Here is a 23,431-nt window from a genome sequence, read left to right on the forward strand (position 1 = left end):
ATGTAGCTGAGCTAGCATAAGTTCATGAAAAATAGGCTCCTTGTCCAAAACAAATAAAATGGACTCAAACTGATTACATGGACTTCAAACATTGGTAGTTTATGAGTAAACCTCAAAAGGTGGGCTACATGGGATGGATATGTTGTTGACAGTATTCATAAAATGGACCTTGATACAGAGTATAAATAAAGCTCAGTCTTTAATCTGTTGAATATGCAGCTTTCATCATTGGATCAAGGCTGAAAGATGAATATCTACAGGTGGAAGAAGGAACCTGTGGATATCCATCATTGATATTTGGGGTATCCAGGGTATCAAAGGTGAAAGAGACATTGCAAACACCTGTGGTATCTAAGAAAAACCCATTAGAAGTTATTAACTTGGCACTGAAGTCAATCTCAAAAGGGTTGGTCAGTGAGGCTAATGCCTATAGTACGGTTTAATCCACAGTACAACAATCTTCGTCTCATAAAAATGGGTATTAGGCCATGGTCAACTAGGCTTCAAGCCCGTCTGTCTTTGTAACTGAGGCTGCAAAATAAAATCAAGTACTTGTTTAAGAAAGTTAGTAGGCTCAGTGAGAGTACTAACCACAGCTTGAAGCATCCAAAAAGTGGAGCCATTGTAAAAGCATTAGAATCTGCCAAACAACAGCAGTACAATAAAGAGTGGAATAACCAGACGATGAACAAACTAAACTGTTCAACAATAATTCAATAAGAGTTCAAAAGTGATTTGCGGAGGTAAATGCCAGATCCTTTCAAATCCAGCAGCCCAAAGTTCAGGAAAAAACATCTGGAGATAGAGGCTAATCATAACACGGCTGCAAATAATCTGAAGTGGCTTAAATAGAGTCTCTAACACACTGTTGCTTAGCAATGACTCACCATCAGCGGGGAGGACATCAAGTGCAATGTGCAGCATATGGAAAACTGGGCAGCACCTAGAGCTGACATGATTCAAGCGTTCTGGTTGAAGACATTGGTATCACTTCACATTAGAATGGCAAAGCAGATAAAATGACTAATAGAAAAATGTGACCATCAAAAGTGGGTGAACAAAAGACAAACTGTTTTTCTGAGAAAATACCTCATGGCCATCAAAATAGGGTGAACAAAGGACAAACTGTTCTTCTGAAAAAAGACCCCAAGCGGACGTCATTACCCTAAAACTATCAACCAATAACATGCTTGCCCACCACCTAAAACTGCTCTCAGGAATAGTTGCAGACAAACTGGAAAAGCACATGTCACTATATGATCAGTGCTCAGAAAAGAATTGGACGCAACACCCGATGAGCCAAAAATCTTTTGTTGGTAGATCGAACAGTCTGCCAAGACAGCAGGAGAATGCATACAATTTTTATGGCTCGGATTGGCTACAAAAATGCCTATGACCCTATTCCCCATAATTGGATTGTTGTGTGCTTAAGGTTTTATGATGTTCACCCTGCTCTTGTAGTGTTCATCAAGATTTCAATGACCAAATGGAAGACGGTACTGGAAGCTAATGGCATAATACTGGCAAGTGGCAAAATCAAGTGAGGTATCTATCAAGTTGACACCCTATAGCCGCTACTCTTCTGCATAATTATGTCTAAAACCTCTAAGCAATATGCTGAAGAAGACACAACACGGGTACCAGTTTAAGATTGGCACTAAAACTAACTACCTATTCTACATAACAGATTTTAAACTGTACGCTACAAAGGAAAGGGACATTGACTTCAAACACGCTTTAGTCATGTAGACTATATAGCACGGACATCAGAATGACCTTCGGTATTGAGAAATGTAGAGGCCAATTCTTAGGAAAAACTATTATGTACCCACATATGATCTGGCAATGCCATATGATATCATCAAAGATATAGAGGAAGTGTACGAGTACTTGGAGATTACGCAAAGCGACATCAACCATGAATCTGAAGTACATCAAAAAGCCACAACCAAATACAAAAAAAGCTTTTGACTAGTCCTGTCAAGCCAGCCCAATGCTAGAAATCAAGTCCTAGCAAAAAATGCATATTCACTGTTAGTAATAAGATACCCAGCAGGCAGAAAAAAATAGAGTGAGGAAGCCATTAAAGAAACAGATATGGCAATTTGCAAACTGCTTTGCAAATTTGCAAAACCGGTAAGAAACTTTTTTTATGCATGTATAATTTATATAAAATATTTTCCTTACATTTTATATAATATATATAGCTATCCATAAATTTCTTTTTCAAATAAATGTAGCTTATCTGAGCTTTGCTGAGAATGCAACTAGCATATATATATATATATATATATATATATATATATATATATATATATAAAACGTTTTAAAAAAAAGGTTTGTTTATATTGTCTTTCAAAAATCAATTTAGTCCTGCCACAAAAAAGACAGAAAGCATCGAGTTTCATGAAATTAATAGAGTACATAGAGTTTCAATTGGTACGTCTGCTAGCTCGTGCAATCTACAAAAGGGTGTATATGTTATATAGTACGAGTTTTGAATTGTACGATATTTTGTATACTGATCAATCAACATATGGATTTCTATCGGCTGCTGCAATCTTCCTGTTTCGCATCTAGCATGTTGAGAGGTTTTATTCCAAGATTTTAAAACCTATTGTTGGACATACAAAAACACACAGAAAGGCATACAAATTTTGAGAAACATATATACATGTATATCTAGATTTGTATGCGTGTATGTTGTCAACAAGACAACAATGTTGCTACGCATCCCTGAGTCACTGCGATGGCACACCACTCTCCCTTTACAACCAGCCTTCACCACACAAGGATACAAGCCCACAGAAAAATGCTGTCTTGAATCTCACAGCAGTCCTTACTGCCAACCTGTAGTTTGACCACTACAGACAAATCTTCTATAAGAAAAAACACAGCAATTCACAAGATCGGTCAACTTGCTTTCCTCAGTGAGGTATTTTCCAAGCATTTGATTCAGGCCTGTTTATATAGCGAGACCTGTTAGTCCTTTAGCTTTCCTGTGAGAAACAAGTTTTCCACTGGTCTTGATTTCCTTGAAAGCCAGCTTCCGCATTACAGGCTAATCACTAAAAAACCACATATTCTCCAGCTTTTCACAAAGCTCACAAGAAAAATGCATAAGTTTTGAATGAAGGGCATTTGTAGTCATCAAAATACGCAGAACACCATCGCACACTCTATGACCGTTTAGGCGGTTCAAGCAGCTCAGACAGACTGTTCGATTTGACCGCCGCCCTGTCTGCATCGGCCCCAATTGGAATTTTTTAACTGGCATTTGAGCTTCGTCATTACCCTGACTCTGTGCTGCTTTGCCATTAGTCTCAACTAAAAGCCCAACAGGTAATACACAATCAGTAGCCATCTCTACCAGCAGAATATTGATGACATTTGATTCCAGCAAGTGGTTTTCACCTAAACCTAATGGTGGGATTGGATGTCATTGACAAGTTTATGGCTAACATTGCCAGTATGTATGTCATTGTCATAGCGCTATCGCCTGACATCCCTTACATGCCTAGGCATGCTATTCACATACAGTATGCTTAGAGACGATGCCGGTAACCTGATGTAGTGCCCACTCTTTGGTGCGAGATGGGGTATGGTTTCACAAACACCTCATCACTTAGACTAAAACAGCTCTCATTTTTTCCAGATGCTTTATTGTTAATATTGAAGGGCACTCACCATAGATAACAAAATAAATCATTTAAGAGAACAGAGGGCTTTTCCATCTCTTTTCGAAGCATCACATTATTCCAATAAGTTGCCTTCCTCAAGGTGAACCCACTCTTTTTGACAATCCTCTAGAATTTCCAATGATTTCTATAAACTATTCCATCACCCCTACGGCGTAGGCGGCTCGAAAAAAAAGTTTTTTCCCACCTGTCACCAAACTGGTTAACAGCTGCTGATGTAAAAACTGTTGATTTTTTCAGCAACAACTCATAACACTGCTCACGACAAGCCAAGATGCTACACTGCTAAATCACTATCTGTGCTGCTGACTCAGTTTGCAGTTCACGCCAGATAACAGTCCATGCCGAACCACAGTCCACCATTGACAGAAAAGGACTGTTGTCATAATGAGTCACATCAATATAGCAACTCAGCACCAGGTCTCCTTTACGGCCAAATTTCTAACAGCCACAAAACTCTCATCTTGCAGTGCAGGGTCATTGTGCTGGCATGCCTCACACCCAGCCTGCTTAGTCTTTACTTGTTTTCGTGACAGATCATCACTGATCTGTCATACAAGGTAAAGCGTCTAATCAATTATCAAACGGTGTGACAAAGGTGCTGCTATGATGGCACCTTCAAGACTTTTGCTGCTGAACATTGCAGCTAACACTTCAGCTGCTGCACAGTAAGCCTTTTGGTACTCTAGCCAACACATTGGTGCCCTTGTCATTTGTTCAGATTTATTCTCTACAGAAGGAACAAAGTGAACAAACCCTGCAACTCCATACTTGGCTATCATGTCACGGATCGCAAAAAAGACGCTTCGCAAGCAACTCCGCAACACCCTTTGTTCAGACACACTTTCACTCATCAATGGTTTTGGTCAACTAGTTAACAACTGTAAGCGTATCAATGGCTAAATTAAACTTTTTTCCTTCAAAAATCTATCAAAATGGATCCCTCAATCAACTGTTGTCAACTCAGCAATGTTGATGCACTGTTGGTCAGTCTCCTTTCGGAGCCATGAAGCAACCTTCAATATGTTGCCATCACCCGGGAAAGTCACACCTATGCCAAAAAAGCTTGCATCATTCTGCACTGTAACAGAACTGCAGGAGTTTGCCTTGCAAACTCCTTTGACTAAGTCCTCGTGACGTTCTGCTGCCAAGAGCTCTTCAGCCAGACTGCTCACAGCTTTCCTAACACAGGAGTTTTAAACTCCACTGCAGCCTAGCCATTTTAGAAAACTGCGCAGTAGTGAGAGCAGCAACTCTGCCACAGGGTAGGATCTAACCAGTTGACTACACATCAAAAACAGCTCCTTCTTCATGAGCGTTCATGGTTCAGATTTTTGCTCCAAAAAAGCTTTCTTCCTCAATGTCTGCAGATGCTCGGTAAAATCTTTCTACATAGCCATACCAAGCAGCCGGCTTCTATTTAGGGCCTCTAACTCTTTTGTCTCAAGTCCATACCTCACCAAGTAGTCTCTCAACTTTTGAGCACTCAGTACAGATTCCTGAACCACTATGTCATCAGTACAATGGTCTGTCTCATGATGAACATGTTTGTCTAATGACGGAAACTTCTTTTAAGAACTGGGGTCAGGATTCTTGGTGCACAGGACCAGAAAAGGTAAGTTGAGTTAAAACATAGTTCACTTCATTGTACGATTGTACGATTCAGCCAATTTAAGATTGGCCCATAGGCCTGGTTGAAGGTGCTGGCTAAAAAACCAGCATCTATCCATAGCAAAGCATGTACCTTAGAAAAACATATTATCGTAAGAAGCTAAGATCTTGAGACAAATGCTCAAACTCAAAGGCTTTTGATAGGAAATCTAAGCTTGAATAAGCTATATCATTCACTTGGTAAAATTGTGTGTAGAAAACATTTTTGTATGTACCAAGTACATATATGTACAATTATTCATATTTTGTCAAAATAAGAGATACGTAAGTTAAACTTACCGCTTGATTCGATGTTTCACTCTCTACGCATTCTGCCACCATCGTAACTATTTTTAGCCAATCAACTTTTTGGCGTCCCGCCAGCTCAGTTATATTGTTCTACAAATCATATTGCAACATCTTTTGAAATAATTGTGACAAAAATTTATTACTGCTATTGCCCTGTTGGTGCATATATGATTTCATTTATAGATATGATTTTTTATTGATTTAATGGTCCAACTTGCCATTGAATGTATCAGCTTTAACTTTTGTAAAAATAAACTTTAAAGTAGTATTTAAAATGTTATGATAAATGGAATCTTTTAAATCTTGTATTGATATTTAACAAATAACAAAAATGGAAGACCACCTAAACAATTAGTCACTGTCTTGGCACTAAAATGATTGTAGCAAGAAACTAGTTAAACAATATATTCAAATTAACAAGTAAATACTATACCGTCATTTTGTAGTAAAGTAGAAAAAGTTTAAGTTGCTATATACAATTGAAGAGACTAATTTATTAAATATGATTTAACAAAGCTACATTAGTAATTATATGTTATATATATTTATATTACTTACAAATTAATCAAAGTTATATTATCCGATTGTTCATATTCTTTATTAGGACAATTTCAATTAATGAATACATTACATTCAAAATTCTTGTACAGCAAAGTTAATTATATTAATTTGGAAGCATGTGAAATTGTAAGATTAGTTTGCGTTGTACTCAGCTCTATTCGTAACAAATAAATCTAGTCACAACATTGAAACAAAACACGGAAACATTTTTACCTTCAAATTTAATTTCAACTGCTAAAAAATGTCAATCATCGAGTTATGTCATTGAGTTTATGTCTTACCCATTCACCAGTTGCAGCGATGTTTTCATTTATAGTAAATTCATTGACTGAAATCTTCTCAAAATAATCAGTCAGAATGCGGGCAAGTTTTATATGCTTTGGTTGATGCATTATGATAACTGAAAGCAGCTCCATGCTCTGAAACAAAACATTTAATATATCTTCAATTAAATTGTTCAAATAGTAGCTGAAAACAAAATATCAAGTTGGTCCCAAACTTGCATAAAATACAACATGAATAACCTTATTTATTAATGAAAAATCTTACGTATGAAACTATCCCCAGTGTGACAATCCATAATTTACATGAAATTAAAACATACTTTGTTTTATGTGATACAATACATAATATAACATTACTGTATAACATAAAATACATAATATATGTGTAATATGTGTACATTACAATAATTACAACAAAATAGAAGCTTCAAATTTTAATGCAAAGCCTAATGGAAATAGCATATTAGTTTTTGTGTTGATGCATAATAAATATTATGTTGTGGGTATATATATATATATATATATATACATACATATATATATATGTATTTGAAAAATTATTGCGAAAAAAGTAAACTTTTAGTATTTGCGTTACAAATTTGTTTCGTGCGGAGCACTCATCAAACGCGATTGTACTAAAGTGAAAAGCTTTACCGAATGTGCCAAAATATCAGAAATGGGCTCGCTGTGGTAATCATGTAATTCAGTGCTAAGTGTAACCGAGAAGATAACTCCTAGCATGTCTGCAATTAGAAGTCAATTCATTTCTTTTATTTAATGTGCCTAAGTGTGGTTTGCATATTATGAAGTATTTTTCAAGTAAACATAATTTGCATCGTTTTGTTTTGTTTGTGTATGGTTGTGCTTAAGCTAGTATTTTCCATGTTATGTTGTATGTTGAGTTGCTTTCTTTCAACTTCCAAATGGGCTTGCTCAATTCTGTGTGGTGTTGTTTGTTTCTGTGGTTAAACAAGGCTGTTTTCTGTTTTCTGTGGTTAAGATCGCTTGTATTCCACAACGACACGGCCTGGTCAAAGAAGAACTCTAATAAATTGTTTGACGTGACTATGGGTAGCTACGACGGAGCGAAGACTTGTGAATTAGTAGGGACTTACTTACTGACTCAAATACCCAAATAATTGACTTGAAGCATTGGACTATACAGAGGCGACGGACTTGCGGTTTGCAAGGGTACACCACAAGCTATAGAGAGAACAAAAAACTGATATGCAACATATTTAATAAGAACAACTTGAAAATTACTATTGAGGCGGACAAACGATCAGTGAACTTTCTTGACGTAACTTTAAATCTACAAGATGGCAGCTTCAAGCCTTTCCAAAAACCAGGCAACACAATACTATATGTGCACAAACAAAGTAACCATCCACCTTCCATATTGAAAAACTTACCAGACAACATAAACAAACGACTAAATGCACTTACATCAGATGAACAACAATTTAACAGCACAGTACAACCATACCAAGAAGCACTCCACAAAAGTGGATACAACAGCAAACTACAATATGAAACCAACATGAAAAAATCTAAAAAACGTAACAGACAAAGAAAAATCACATGGTACAACCCACCATTCAGCACCAATTTTGCAACCGATATCGGACAAAAATTCTTCAACATAGTTACAACATGCTTCCCAAAGAAACACCCACTCCAAGCAGTATTTAATAGATAAACCTTAAAACTGAGCTACTCAGTAATGCCAAACATGAAAACAATCATTGATGGGAGCAACAAAACCCTTAATAAAACCAGCACACTACAAAGAGAAAACAACGAAAAAAGTTGCAACTGCAGACAAAAGAACAACTGCCCTAGGAAAGGAAAATGCAGAGCCAAAAATGTGATATATCAAGCAACAGTAAGCAACAACACAAACAACCACGTAGCAACCTACATAGGACTTTGCTCAACCGAATTTAAAACTAGATACAGTAACCATAAAGCCTCGTTTAACCACAGAAACAAACAACACCTCACAGAATTGAGCAAGCACATTTGGAAGTTGAAAGAAAGCAACTCAACATACAACATAACATGGAAAATACTAGCTCAAGCACAACCATATACAAACAAAACAAAACGATGCAAATTATGTTTACTTGAAAAATACTTCATAATATGCAAACCACACTTAGGCACATTAAATAAAAGAAATGAATTGACTTCTAATTGCAGACATGCTAGGAGTTATCTTCTCGGTTACACTTAGCACTGAATTACATGATTACTACAGCGAGCCCATTTCTGATATTTTGGCACATTCGGTAAAGCTTTTCACTTTAGTACAATCGCGTCTAATGAGTGCTCCGCACGAAACAAATTTGTAACGCAAATACTAAAAGTTTACTTTTTTCGCAATAATTTTTCAAATATTTCATACTCCACTAATAATCTTTTAGGTTTTTAGTGTAGAGTACTCTTTTTATATGCTTTTGCACTTGCTTTTAGTTAATATATATATATATGTACATATATATGTATATATATATACTACCTATATACTATATATATATATATATATATATATATATATATATATATATATATATATATATATATATATATACATACATATATACGTACATACATACAGTGGTGATACAAATTATGGAACCGCCTTAGAGTTTTAGTAAACAATGCGCTATAATGGCTCTCATATTAGTTATATTCAGTCCAGATATGCAAAGTTATATATCATTAGAAAGGGAATTTTATCAGCTGTCGCATTGTTTAATTTTTTTCTGCATCCAAAAATAATTCCATCCCTAGTGCTGTTAAAAGTGCAACTAGTCAGGGTGTCTCATAACAAGTCATTTTTTTCAAAAACAGTAGTCTGGTGAATGATGTCTAGAATTTCCAAATTCTTTGATCTGCTCAGTTCAACAATCATCTAAGACAACAATTGCATTGAGTGAGATGCTGTGCATTACGCAATGTAACCCAAGTAGTATTGAAAAGTCCTTCTGCTCTCAGTAAAGGTCATTCTAATAACTTCATCATCATGCCTCAACATCTCACGAAAGAAAAGCGTGCTCTAATAATTCACCTTCATTAGCAAGGGAAATCGCAAAGTGAAATTGCAAAGGAGGTAGATTGTTCTAAGAAAGGTGTATTTACAACAATCTGCAGATGGAAGGAAACTGGTCAAGTTGAAGAAAGGGCTGGTAGGGGAAGAAAAAAGCTAGCAACAGATCGAGTGACCAGACGCCTAGTAAGACTTTCCTTGGTTGATAGACATCCAACCAGTTCTCTGCTAGCCAGTGAGTTAAAAGAATCAACAGGTACAGAGTTAGCACCGTCAACTGTTTGCAAATCATTGAGAGATAATGGCTTACGAGGCTGTAAAGCTCGTAGAAAACCTTTTGTTATCGTCTTGGCAAAAAAAGGCTCGTCTACAATGGGCAAAAGATCATGTGAATTAGTCACCAGAAGACTGGAGAGCAGTATTATTCAGCGATGAGAGCATATTTACTGTTCAAAATCACTCTGGTAACAATTATGTAAGAAGGAGACCTGGTGAAGAGTTTAAACCAGAATGTATTTTACCTACAATAAAGCATCCCACCTCAGTAATGGTGTGGGGTTGTTTCTAGGCTGCTAGTCCTGGTAGATTAGATTTTGTTGATGGTATGATGAACGCAGAAAAACATTGTGGAGTGCTACAAAGTGTGATGATACCATCCGCTAGAAGTCTGTTTGATAGAGAGTGGCTGTTTCAGCAAGATAATGCTCCATGCCACAGCCAGAAGAGTAAAGAAGTGGTTTGCTGACAATAACGTTAACACTCTGACTTGGCCTTCAGTCACTCAGACCTTAACCCAATTAAAAATTTGTGGAGCAGAATAGACATAATCGTAACTAAAGACAAACCAACAAATAAAAGAAGAGTGATGGAGCTTATTTTGCAATCCTGGCATCGAATAGTTACACCTGAAGAGCTTCAAACGCTGACAGATAGTTTGCCCAGGTGCTGCCGAGCAGTGATTGACAACAAAGGCTGGCCAACCAAGTATTGATCATCTTAAGAACCAAAACAGCTCTTTTCAAAGCTACTATACCTTGTCTTTAAGATAATTCACAATAAAAGCCATTTCAAAGAAAATAAATATGTTATTTTATGACTTTTGGTCAGACACTATTTAATAAAAATGACAACTGTACAGTAACTCTCTGACAGCTTTCAGTAAACCTCTAATAATATTGTTATAAAAATACGATGTGGTTTTAATTTAGGTTTATCAAAAAGCCAACATTGTGACAATTCAAATGATATATAATTTTTTATAGTTATGTAAAATTTTGATTGTAGAAAAAACAAACACAACTCAGAATTCATTGCTATGTAACGAAAATTAGAGGTGGTTCCATAATTTGTATCACCACTGTATATATACATTTATATCTACACATATATAGGTATGTATGTACACATATATACACACATATATATATATATATATACACATATATATATATATATTGATATATATATAGTACTTATAAATATATACTATAGTTAAATTATTAATAATTATAAGGTAACTATAACATATAACATTATAACTTAATATATAATTAGGTTATAAACTTAATTATTATAAGGTTATAACTTAGTACAAAACATTTTGTGAGAAAACAATTTATATATATATATATATATATAAATTGTTTTCTCACCCCGGATACCCTGTATGGGTGGTAAATTCTGGTCTAACTCAGGTCTCCTACCAGAGACCTGGGAGTTTGAGCACTCGCCTCAAGATCTTAGCTGTTCCCAATAGCGCACTTTTCTGCAACTCACCTGAGTTGATTGTTGTTCGTATTTGTGCAAGCCACATTTTATGCGCTGGTGTTATTGCGCCCAGTGCCCCAATGACTACTGGGATTATAGTTGTTCTTACATTCCAGCATTTTTCAATCTCTTCTCCAAGAGGGAGATATTTCTCTACCTTTTCATTTTCTTTGCTGGCTATATTGTAGTCATTGGGTACTGCTATATCTATTATCGTAGCCCTCTTGTTCTCCTTGTCTACCACCACTATATCTGGTTGGTTTGCTAGGACATGCTTGTCAGTTCGGATGTAGGAGTCCCAGAGGATCTTAGCGCGGTCATTTTCATTGACTTTACCAGGAGCTTCCCACCAGTGTTGTGGTTTATGAAGGCCATACTCATCACATAGACTTGTATACACAACACCTGCGACATGATTATGCCGCTCGGTGTATGCGTTTCCTGCTAGCTGCTTGCATCCACTGATGATGTGTTGGATGGTCTCAGGTGCATCTTTGCACAGTCTGCATCTAGGATCGTCTCTAGTGTGATAGATTTTCGATAGGAGTTGCCTTGTTGGGAGCACTTGCTCCTGGGCTGCCATGATTAGCGACTCTGTATTGGCTGTTAGGTTTCTGTGGTTCAGCCACATATATGTCTGGTGAAGATCGCCAACCTTAGATATTTTTCGGTGGTAAGCACCTTGAAGAGGTTTCGTGTGCCAGTCAATTTCCTCATCAACAGGGCGTAGGTCCATTGTAAGAGCAGTTGATTGAAATTCAGCTAGCAACTTATCTGAATTGGCCATGGGGGCTGCATTTGCTTTGATGCTTTGCTCCTCTTCTTTCACTGTCTGCTGTACACTTTTTGAGTCCCTTACTACCATCTTTCCTATCAAGATACAATCTAGTAGTATCAGATTTTGGGTGGAGTGCTCCATGCATGGTCAGCAGTTTACGAGTTGCTATATCTGTTTCTTTGATGGCTTCCTCAGTCCACTTTATTATGCCTGCTGGATATCTTATTACTGGCAGTACATAGGTATTTATTGCCATGATTTGATTCTTGGCATTGAGCTGGCTCCGTAAGACCTGCCGAAGGCAATTCTTGTATTTGGTAATGGCTTTGTGGCGTACCTTGGCTTCGTGGTTGATGTTGCTTTGCATAATCCCCAAGTACTTGTACCTTTTTTCTATATCTTTGATGGTACCATTTGGCATTCTTTGGCCATCTTTCAGCATAGAACGGCCTTTCTTAAGAATTAGCCTTCCACATTTCTCTATACCGAAGGTCATTCCGATGTCCTTGCTGTATACCTGAGTGAGGTGTATTAGCGAATCAATGTCCCTTTCTTTGTTAGCGTACAGCTTGATGTCATCCATGTAGAAAAGGTGGTTTATCATGGTGCCACTCTTAAACTGGTACCCATATTGAGTCTCCTCCAGCATATTGCTTAGAGGGTTTAGGCATATGCAGAAGAGCAGCGGTGATAAGGAGTCACCTTGATAGATGCCTCGCTTAAGTTTGACACTCGCCAGCTTTTTGCCATTAGCCTCCAGTTCCGTCTTCCATTTGGTCATTGACATCTTGATGAATGCCACAAAAGCAGGGTGAACATTGTACATACTGAGGCACTCAAGTTTCCAACTATGGGAAATTGAGTCATAGGCCTTTTTGTAGTCAATCCAAGCCATGGCAAGATTGGTTTGCCTTTACCTGCTGTCTTGACAGACCGTCCGATCCACCAGTAAATGATGTTTGGCTCTTCGGGTGTTGCCCCCAATTCCTTTCTGAGCACTGGTCATATAGTGACGCATGTGCTCTGCCAGTTTGTCTGCAACTATTCCTGAGAGCAATTTCCAAGTGGTGGGCAAGCACTTTATTGGTCGATAGTTTTTGGGAATCAGCCCCTGCTTTGGATCTTTTATCAGAAGTACAGTTCGTCCTTTAGTCAGCCATTCTGGATGGTCACCTTGATCTATTAGGCATTCCATCTGCTTAGCCATTCTAGTATGAAGTGATGTCAATTTCTTCAACCAGAAGGCTTGAATCATGTCATGGCCAGGTGCTGCCCAGTTCTTCATACGCTGCACTCTGCCCTTGATGTCCTCTTTGCTGATGATGAGTCTTTGCTGAGCCACAGTGTGATGTGTGTTGATGGCTCTCTTTAAGCCTCTTCAGCCAATTTATATATATATTATATATATACTACATATAATATATATATTACATATAATATATATATATATATATATATATATATATATATATATATATATATATATATATATATATATATATATATACAGTCAAACATGGATAACTCGAACTTCACGGGACTGAGCAAAAGTGTTCGAATTATCAGAGCGTTCAAGTTATCAGAGCACAGTCACAAGTCCATGTATTTACTTATTTATTAGTAGATACTTGTACATATGCAAACTATAATATAAATCAAAAGCACAAATGGTTTGTTTCAAATTAAATGCTTCTAATGTAAAGTTTAAAACGTTTTTATCAAAAATTATTGAGATTTTTCTATCACTTGAGATTGGTTTGTTGTTTGAGGTGATGCTATTGCCAGGACGTTTTTTTAAATTGAAATTGGCAAAACTTGATCGTTGTTGAAATGCTCGAAAGAAAAAACATCTTTTTCTTTTAAGCGTTTTACCCACGATCAATTTTGCCGATTTTTCTTCAAGTTTAAGCAACTTCAAGAAAAAGTTACCAAAGAAAAATCCTTTACTTTACCTGGGATTCGTTAAGAGCAACACTCCGACACAGTTCAATTAAAAGTTTTACGAGGTTTAACGGTACATTGTATATCACTCACGCTTTTTGAATGGATACTTATTGAATGTACACACGTATTCTGTGTTTAGGTCAAACGATGAATAGTTTTTTAGCTAAGACGACGTATACGTTTAATAAAAACAATTTTTAAGACGTTTTAAACATTCAACATTCCGACGTTGATTCAACACGGAATCAACGTCGGAAAACTATTCGTCACGGGCTAGCCGGGTCACGCACTCAAGGATTTTCGCCACGCACATACAAAACAACATGCTGTTTTTGTTTTGTATGTGCGTGGCAAAAATCCTTGCGCGCGTGAGCCGGCAAGCCCGTGCTATTAATCATATAGCAGTATAAATCAAATTTGACCAAACCTTTAGAAAAGTCGTTGACAAAAATTATTTTGCCGATGGTGGTAATAACAATGCTTATGAATTACGAAAAGATGAGGTTTACCTCTATGGCTTTGAATAAAGTGATTTTCTAAAGCGATAACAACCGTTTCGGTAGCCGTTGGGCCAAAAAAACAGTTCGAATTAACAGTGTTGAGTTCGAGTTATCTATAGCAATTTATCATTACGTGGGAACGGACCAAAGAAACCGTTCGAATTAACCATGTGTTCGAGCTATCCGTGAGCGAGTTATCCATGTTTGACTGTATATATATATATATATATATATATATGTATATATGTATATATAGTTTTATATTTATATATAAAAGTCTCCAAGTTTTTGCCTTTCGGGTCGAGTGACACATAAAGGTGTATACTAGGCTATTGCAATTACAATCTAGCAATAAAAAATCTGTATCACACTTGATCGGAACTCAAAAATATTAACTTGTAAGTCTAGCAACTAGAGTGTTTAACGTTCAGGCTAAAATGCCAGTATCACCTTGGTTATCTATTATCGTAATGGCGACAACATATTACTGGCTAAATACGCAGTTTGTTATTATTATCGTAAAAAAGCCATGTATATTGTATCATGTAAAAAAGCCTATCATGTATATTACTAGTTAGTTAATTGGTAATTTAAAAATTTTCCTTCACCTTAAAATTTTCTGTTACACGTTTCAATTTTTGGATCTTTTTGGTTCTCAAAGCTTTTTGATTGGACAAATTTATGCTGTGTCATAGTGACAATAAATTATGTTGGCCCTATTTTTTTGTTTAGTCAGACAAAGCACCATTTTGCAACTTATTGCATTACATTTGTACCAGTATTGAGAGGTACCAGCATCGCTGTGTTCAAATTGTTGATAGATGGCATCTTCTGAATCCATACTTTAAAAAACTTCTGTGTGCTTATTTTTATTGGTACTTAAAATTATTCATAATTGTTACCTTGTTTTAACATTTTGGATTTGCATCGAACTATTCCTTGTAATTAATGTGTCAGAACACATCTAGCCGTAATTGCTAACTATTTGATGCGTAAATGCATTTACAGTTGTTTTATATTTTGTATAATTTGTATTAAATGCACAAAGCAATTTTCCATTATATAAATTTTAAAAGTTACAATGTCAATTGTTTTATCTGTTGAATAAATAATATATTGTCTGTTTAGTTTTTTTTATTACTCAAACAAAGCTGCACATTAACTTAGTATTTACATTTATATATTAAATATTTGTTATATAAAAAAGTATTGCTTGAGCAGTGTCTGACATCTTTCAATATTCATACCATCACTATTCTTTCCCAGTAAACATTTCCATCTGAAAACAGTTCATCAATTGCTTCTTTAAAGCATGCCATTGCTTCTTTGTAGGTGAACGTTTTACATAGTTCCCCAACTGAACTCGTCAACTCTTTATCATTGTATGTTTGATTATCTGAAACTAAACCCAAAATTGTGATAGTCCTAAACTCATTGTGCTGTTTATTAGGAAGTTTTAAAAGTTTATTAGGACATTGCTCCCCCACTGAATGCTCTCTACTAGCTTGTATGTTCCTATCAACTCATATTTTAATTAAAAAAAACTAAAGTGATGTTACAATAAAGAACATAGCAGAACCGCTGATTAATATGTTCGTCAATCTACTGTTTCCTGAGCTGTTATCAAAAGTATGAAAAAGATTTCTAGATTTATTAAAGCTTGCGATACTTTTCACTTCATTTGTTCACCTTTACCACAATCTAGTCAAACTTTCAGAGCCATGAAATCAAGGTAATTACTCTGCCCTGAACAAGCAAGATTCCTTATCCGACAATTGTTTCAAAATTCACTTTCTTGTGTTTATAAGTAAGTTAGGTGGAGATCTAAAATGTCCTAAAATTTCATAATTCTGAGACCATCAGTAATAGCACTTTTCACTATCCACGCCTATTCCTTATCCACATTTACCACACATAAAGTGGCAATCAAAATGCCTTATCTGCACTTTTATTGACCTCATCATACACAAAGTTGGTCATCAAGAGCAGCATTATGTAATCCTATAGTATATAAACAATGGGAAGCAAAAATGCAGCAGACATATTTTGTGGTTTTAAGGCAGCTTTCGCACACTAGTGCATTTTTAAGTCCTCAATCGTATCGCTATATTTTTATCATAATACACTTATTATGACCAGATGATCTCTAAGTGACATAAAATGTAAGGCTACATTCAACTGTAGCTGATTTGATAGATGACAATGACACAAACCTGGTAAGTTCTTACTTTGAGATTTGATGATAAGTTCTTTTTAGTTACAGGTACATGGAAAGTTTTAGCTTTTTTGAAATACTGAAATTATTGCAGTGTATTGCTTTAAATTGTTTTCAATGAAAGTATTTGGTCATAGTAAAACCATTATTTTACTATAATTTTAATACTATTTTTTGTATAGCAAAGAACAAAATAACTACAGAAAAACTTATTAAATTACTGATTAAACATTATTTATACCATAATACTTTTATCTGAACGCCTTGGCACTCTACTTTTTAGTGCCTTCCTTAGAGCGGCGCTTTATTAAAAGTGACATTCAAATAAAGGGAAAGATCGTGTTGCATTTTTCAACCACTTTGTCAGAATGCTGAGAAAATAAAATTAACTATTTTACTAGTGAACCGGATGTTGCCTATACTCTCTACTCTTCTCTAAGCAACGCAACATTAACCCTTTTGGATGCAAAAAAATGCTTGCTTACCTCTAGCCTGTCATGGACCTTTAAATAAATATAGATGAGCAAGCCGATTCATGTGTCTACCAGTTGATATACACGTACATTGCACATAGCATGTAATTAACTTTCAGATGGGCTTTTGGGTTTTTATGGTTTTTTGTTTCATTTTAAACTTTAGAGCCTATTTTCATATCGTAATTAAATTTAACGGTGTTGCATACAGGGTCATTGCACTAAACAATATGTTTGCAACAGTTTGTAGCCAAAACTGTTTTTTATGTAAAATAAAACAGGTGTTACGAGCGTTGATTTAGAATAAGCTGAATTCAGGTTACAGCAATCATACTATCAAATAATATTCTATAAATCTGCAAAATTTTATTGGTTTTTGAGGAATGATAATTTCAGTTATTAATTTAATAATTTCATTCAAATAATGCAGTTCAGATGAATGTGCATCTGTCTTCTACAGCACTACAACTGATGGAGTTTTTTTTTCAGGGTCATGATAGCATCTCATTTCCTGACGCAGCTGCTGCATTCGTTAGAACTGATGCTACTCTAGGAGAGCCAACTGACTGACTTCATGGACTTGGAAAACGGGAGTTTGTTTTTTAGGGACTTCTTCCACAGCCCAAGTTTTTGTTTCGGTCTGACCTTTGGGCTTGACTTGAAGGAATTTGATCCTGGCTCAAAGGGCTTCTGTCATAATGGCTGTCAGCATAGCAAGTGTGTATTGCTGTAGACCAGTGTGATTTATAGGGCTGTGCAACAGCTCTAGAAACATGTCTGTCATATAAGGTGCCAGCAAGTCTCCATACGTCATACGGAGTGGGACCTTTACTTGACAGGCGTGCGCTTGTAGAGTGATAGCTGCAATTTGCCTAAATGTGTTCAGTTTACCCCTAGCCTGCTTAGGAGAAAGGCTGAATTGGGCTCAAATCATGTCAAAGACGCTTTGTAGACATTGGACTTGTTCATACATAGCTTTCCACTCTCTCCCTACTTTCTGATGTGTAACAGGCTGGACCATTATTCTAATTGTCGGCTTCCGCTACCTCCTGAAAACTACTAATGCAATGATCCGATTAGTACACCTGGCAAGTTGAACATTCATTCTGCCTTTAGGAGTTCTCACCAATTACTAGGATTGCATTATTCTAGCATTTTGACCCACAGGAGTTAAGGATTCTCTCAGTCTCTCAATCTCAACTTGCCAATCGTTGGGACGCAGCAATGCTACAGTAGAAAGGCTCAATAGAGCCACAGAGAACTCTCCTTTCTTCATAATATGAGGAGATTATGTCCTTTGTGGAGCTGATTCTGGCTTATTGTGGAGCCAGGATTCACAATTCCCCTGCTACTAGTGTAAAGAAAACTGGTAGTTCCTTTGTTTGTCACCAGAATACCAAAAATAGATACACCGAGTGGATTAACCACAAGAGTATATGTTTGCTCAGTATATATAACTTTGTATGAATTCAATACAATAAGCATTTAAAAATCATCCAGAGAGACTTTGTAAGTTCTGCTGGCTGCTTATCATTGTATTCTTTATTTCTTTTGTATACACGATAGGCTTTGCCTCCTTCATTGTTTCCCACATTTTTTTTTGTTGCAACTCGACACATTTAGCCAGTTTGACTGAGTTTTCTGTCATGGTACTGGGACTCAGCATGATTCTGGTGTTAATTGCGTGAACGATTCTGTCAGCCCTAGTATTAACCCTTTTTTTCACAACATACAAAATAACCCAAAATATTAAAAACGACCTAAAGTTAAAAAAGGAACTTTTCAAAGAAGTATCTAAGTTTAATTATTTTATCTTAGGTTATAATTAAAATGCAGAAAGTAATACGAAATTCTATAGTTCCAAAAATTAAGGGCAATACCTATCATCCTCAGATCTTCTATAATTTTTAAAAGGTCTCTGTTCTCTAGTATCTGTGATAACTTCTCTTGAGAGGCTTTGCTTTCCAAATATAACTTCTTACGGGTTGATTTTAATCTGAAATGAAACATTTGACAGTTCCAAATATAATAAACAAGCAGTTTTGAAAGGCTGCAGAGTTTTATCTATCAGAGTTTTTATATAACAAACCACTTTATTGATAATTTGTAATATAACGATCAACTTTCATAAACAGGGTAAAGCTAAAGCTTTAATTTTCTGCCTACTTCAATAGCTACAAGTATGTGAACTCACTGTATTAACAGGTAGGTTATCGTGTGTACTAAAAGTTTGAAAAGCATGCTTTTGAAACATGTGTTAAGTAGTATTAAAAATGTGGAGACAATAAAAACTTTCTTTAAAATAGCGACATACTCAATTTTAAAAGAAATAAGCCTTTATGACAATTGATTTATGAATATTTGTACGTCTCTGCTGTCTGTTAGAAAATATTTGACATAGGCCTAACTTTTTTTGCAAACTCAAACAATTTCATGGAGATCACTGCCCATTATTACAAAGCAAAGTCAAGGCATCTTCTGAAGCAATAGAAACAACTAAAAGAATATGTAAAACATTCTTTCATTTGTTCATTAACTTGATATGTTTTTCATCATATGCAATGCAATTACATAACTTGATCACATGTACTTGGCAGTGCTCAATAAACTTTTTTCTTGTCAAAATTTTAGTCAAAGATTTAATTTTTGTCTATTAATATTGCAAAAATATGCATCAAACCTGACCTTTTCACATGCTTGGTACCCAGTTACAAAAGAAAAAACTTTAGAAAAATTTTCTTCTGGAATTTATTTGTAACGATCAAACATAATTAAATGTAAAGGAAACTACCGTTTTCCTCCACTATCAACACAACAGTCAAGCAATGACACTGAGTGTTAAATGTCAGCTATATACATGTATATCTAAAAAATAAACGTACAACAACATACACATAAAATAGGGAAGAAAAACATGCAAACATGCACGGAGTGTATACAAACAAATCTGCTCAAATAATCATCTATGCTCATTTTACATATGTTTTCCATTTTAGGGTCTATCCACTTTTCTATAAGTTATTTGTTCGGTCTTCATGTATGGTTTTATGATTGTCTGGGCATCTTCAATGGTACCAAGCTTTCTCCTGCGATTAAAAGGCTTGGCCATGTGATCATCATGACAAGGAACTAAATCACTAAGTGCCCTGGTAGCGCCGCTCTACCATAGCATAATGACACTTTTTTATAGAAAAAGTCAGTTTTTCCCATGTCATTTAATTAAAAGTTTTTATTCTATCTAAAATATTTTTTTCTGATTTATAATTTTTTACTTTAATTGAAGGCCTGATAGGTAGCTCACAGTAGCTTATATGGATTCTAAGCATAATTGAAATAGTCATGTATGAAACAGTACCTTTTTCCTAAACTCTTTTTTGTTATGAAATGCACTAATTTTATGTTGTTTGCAGTTTATTTGCTAGCCTAAAGTATGGTCCATCACCAACTTAGCAGTCACTTGTTTATGTTAAGAATATTCTAGTGTAATGTGCCTGAATTTATCAATGTAGACAAATGTTTGTTATATATATTTTGAAAACAAGTAATAAACTTTCATATATATGTTAGATCTAAAATAATAGATAAACATCTTTGCAAAAACTTACCTAAAGTAAAAACCATTAATTTTTAATACATATTGTAGCTAATGAGTTTTTATCTTGCATACTCTGCTTTTCATGACCTCATAGATATTCTAAGCATTAAATTCTGAGTTTAATTAACTTTATACTAGTATAAAGTTTATTAGGTGTAAGCTGAATTACTTTGAAACAGAATAAGCTTAAATCAGAACTTAAATTGTAACTGTTTCTATATATGAGCTAAAAGAAATGTTTGAGTTTTCATAATTTTATTGAACGTTTTCCGATTTGCGAGTGTGTTTATATGACTACTACAGTTGATACAAAGGAATTTTAGAGTAACAGTCAACTTGTTGTTGTTATAATAACTTGTAATGGCATGTGATTTCATTTGTCCTTTTATGTCCTTGTCCTGTTTATCCTTTGCCTGTACTTATTGACCTATGAGTTAGGCCTTACTGTCTGAGTTCTCTTTGTGACGTTATGTTATGCCTTATGTTATGCTAGTCAGTCAGTTGTTCAGAATATATGCAAGCAGCAACGACACAGTGCACTGAATTCACGTTTTGACACTTGTAATTATGTTCAGTTTCTTGCATTCTGTTTGGTGATCAAAACCTGTTGTCTCATGGTCAACCTCCCACACCTATTCAATAGTCTTAGCAATCATATCTTGTACTTTGAGGGAAGCTACATGTAGGTAACTTAGTTATGCCTAAGGCCATCACTTAAAGCAAAATAAAAGCTAATTGCAGTCTTTATTATGGTCCCCCAATGTTTCGTTATACCGTACAAAGTTGCACCAATGTTTGGCAGCCACTCTCACCCAATTCATGTCTAGATCAGTTAAATATGTTATAATCCTAATTTGATAAAGAGAGCAAGTGATGCAATAAGTTGTATCCACTGAAGCAGAAGTGTGATTAATTCATCTTTCTGCAAATATTTCCATTTTGGTTGTAAAGTTACTTTCTGATAAATGTCCAATACTATTTTTTATCGTTCATGCTGACCTCTTTTTTTACTATTGAGAGAGCAGCTTATTGCCAACTCATACATTTTTTACTCTTATCTTGATAGAAGTACCATAGCAAACAACCTGCATTTTACAAACCTAAAAAATAGCTGATCAAAAAGTTAAAAACTGAAAACTGAACTTTCAAGCATGATATATCTGTTTTATCATAGAACTTTTGCTTACATAAAAGTTTTGATGCATTTAAATGTTAACATTACAAATAAAAATGATTACCCTAGAACACTTATAATTCGCTAGTATTTAGTTGCGTGAGTAGCATACAGAGTAAAATTTCGATGTGACTTAATTTCGCAGTTCTGATGAGTGCGAAAATATAGTGATGTGAAAATAAATGCAGTGGAAAAAACATAAGTAGATTCCTCAGGTTTGGTTCACCGGTAAGAAAAGTTTTTTTCAACTTGGGACTAGTTTGTAATTGTGAACCGCAGGTAGAATTGTGTGGCCGAGATCGATAATGCAATTTGATCGTTTGCTGCCATTTGTTTCTTGAACTATCAATAAACAAAGCTATTTAATTCCGCGTTTTCGCTCGTTCGTTATGATAGTTTAGTTTCACTCATGAGATTTTCATGAGAGTGTGACTCCGCGAAAGCGCGAAAGTTAGATGAGGCGAATACATAAGTGTCCTAAGGTAGCTACACTTAGTGTTGGTTACATGCAAAATAGTGTTCAGTGTTTCACTCAAGCTTTGATATTTAGAAAATTTTATTCATAATTATAGAATGTGCTGTCTTGAACCAACCTAATTGTCTAAAATATTTCATAAACTTTACCTGCACAACAGATATAAGTAGATCATTGCTTGCGATGATTCATACATATTGCATGCAGCCAGCTGATTTGTTCTAATGACTTCTTTAAGTATACTGGTGCTATTATTTAAGGAATTTACTGTATGTAATATACGCATAGCTCTCAAAATAGGCACAAAAAATTGTTACTGAAAGAAGGGAATGTATTTCTCAAAGAAAATAATAGGGGTGTACAAAAAATGTAATAGGGATACAAAAGCACTGGCGCTACGGATAGTAGAACACAATTTAGGCCTTTTGAAAAGGATATCAATAGAGGATTTAAACATTGGTGTGTCACTTTTTCTGTCAGATAGTGAGTGAACTGTCATAAAAATGTAATTTCCTAAACAGCCTTTTGTCTACTTAAAGTAACTGTTGTGACTATCCATAATTGATTCAACCTCAGATGCCAACACATTTGAAGCCTGCAAATCACATAATAGATGTTCTTTTTTTTGCCTCACACCATAACTACCATTGAGTACAATTAGTAACTCACATTACTTGTGACGCTAGCTAGCTGACTCTGTTACGGTAGCCTCCATAGGATATGCTTTTGGTTAGCCTGACCCTGAGCCACTGTCAAAAATACTATCCTTTTCCCTGCCTCTGGCACCAAATAAAGGACTATTTTTGACGGTGTTAGTGTGCGTGGTGTGGTGTGTGTGTGGTGTGTGTGATGGGTGTGGTGTGTGTGATGGGTGTGGTGTGTGTGATGGGTGTGGTGTGCGTGTTTGCAGTGTGTAACAACAGTGCTTCTGTCTTAAAATGCCCTCACCGATAGAG

Source organism: Watersipora subatra, chromosome 9 (genome assembly GCF_963576615.1).
Source record: "Watersipora subatra chromosome 9, tzWatSuba1.1, whole genome shotgun sequence".
In the NCBI taxonomy this organism is placed as follows: Eukaryota; Metazoa; Bryozoa; class Gymnolaemata; order Cheilostomatida; family Watersiporidae; genus Watersipora; species Watersipora subatra.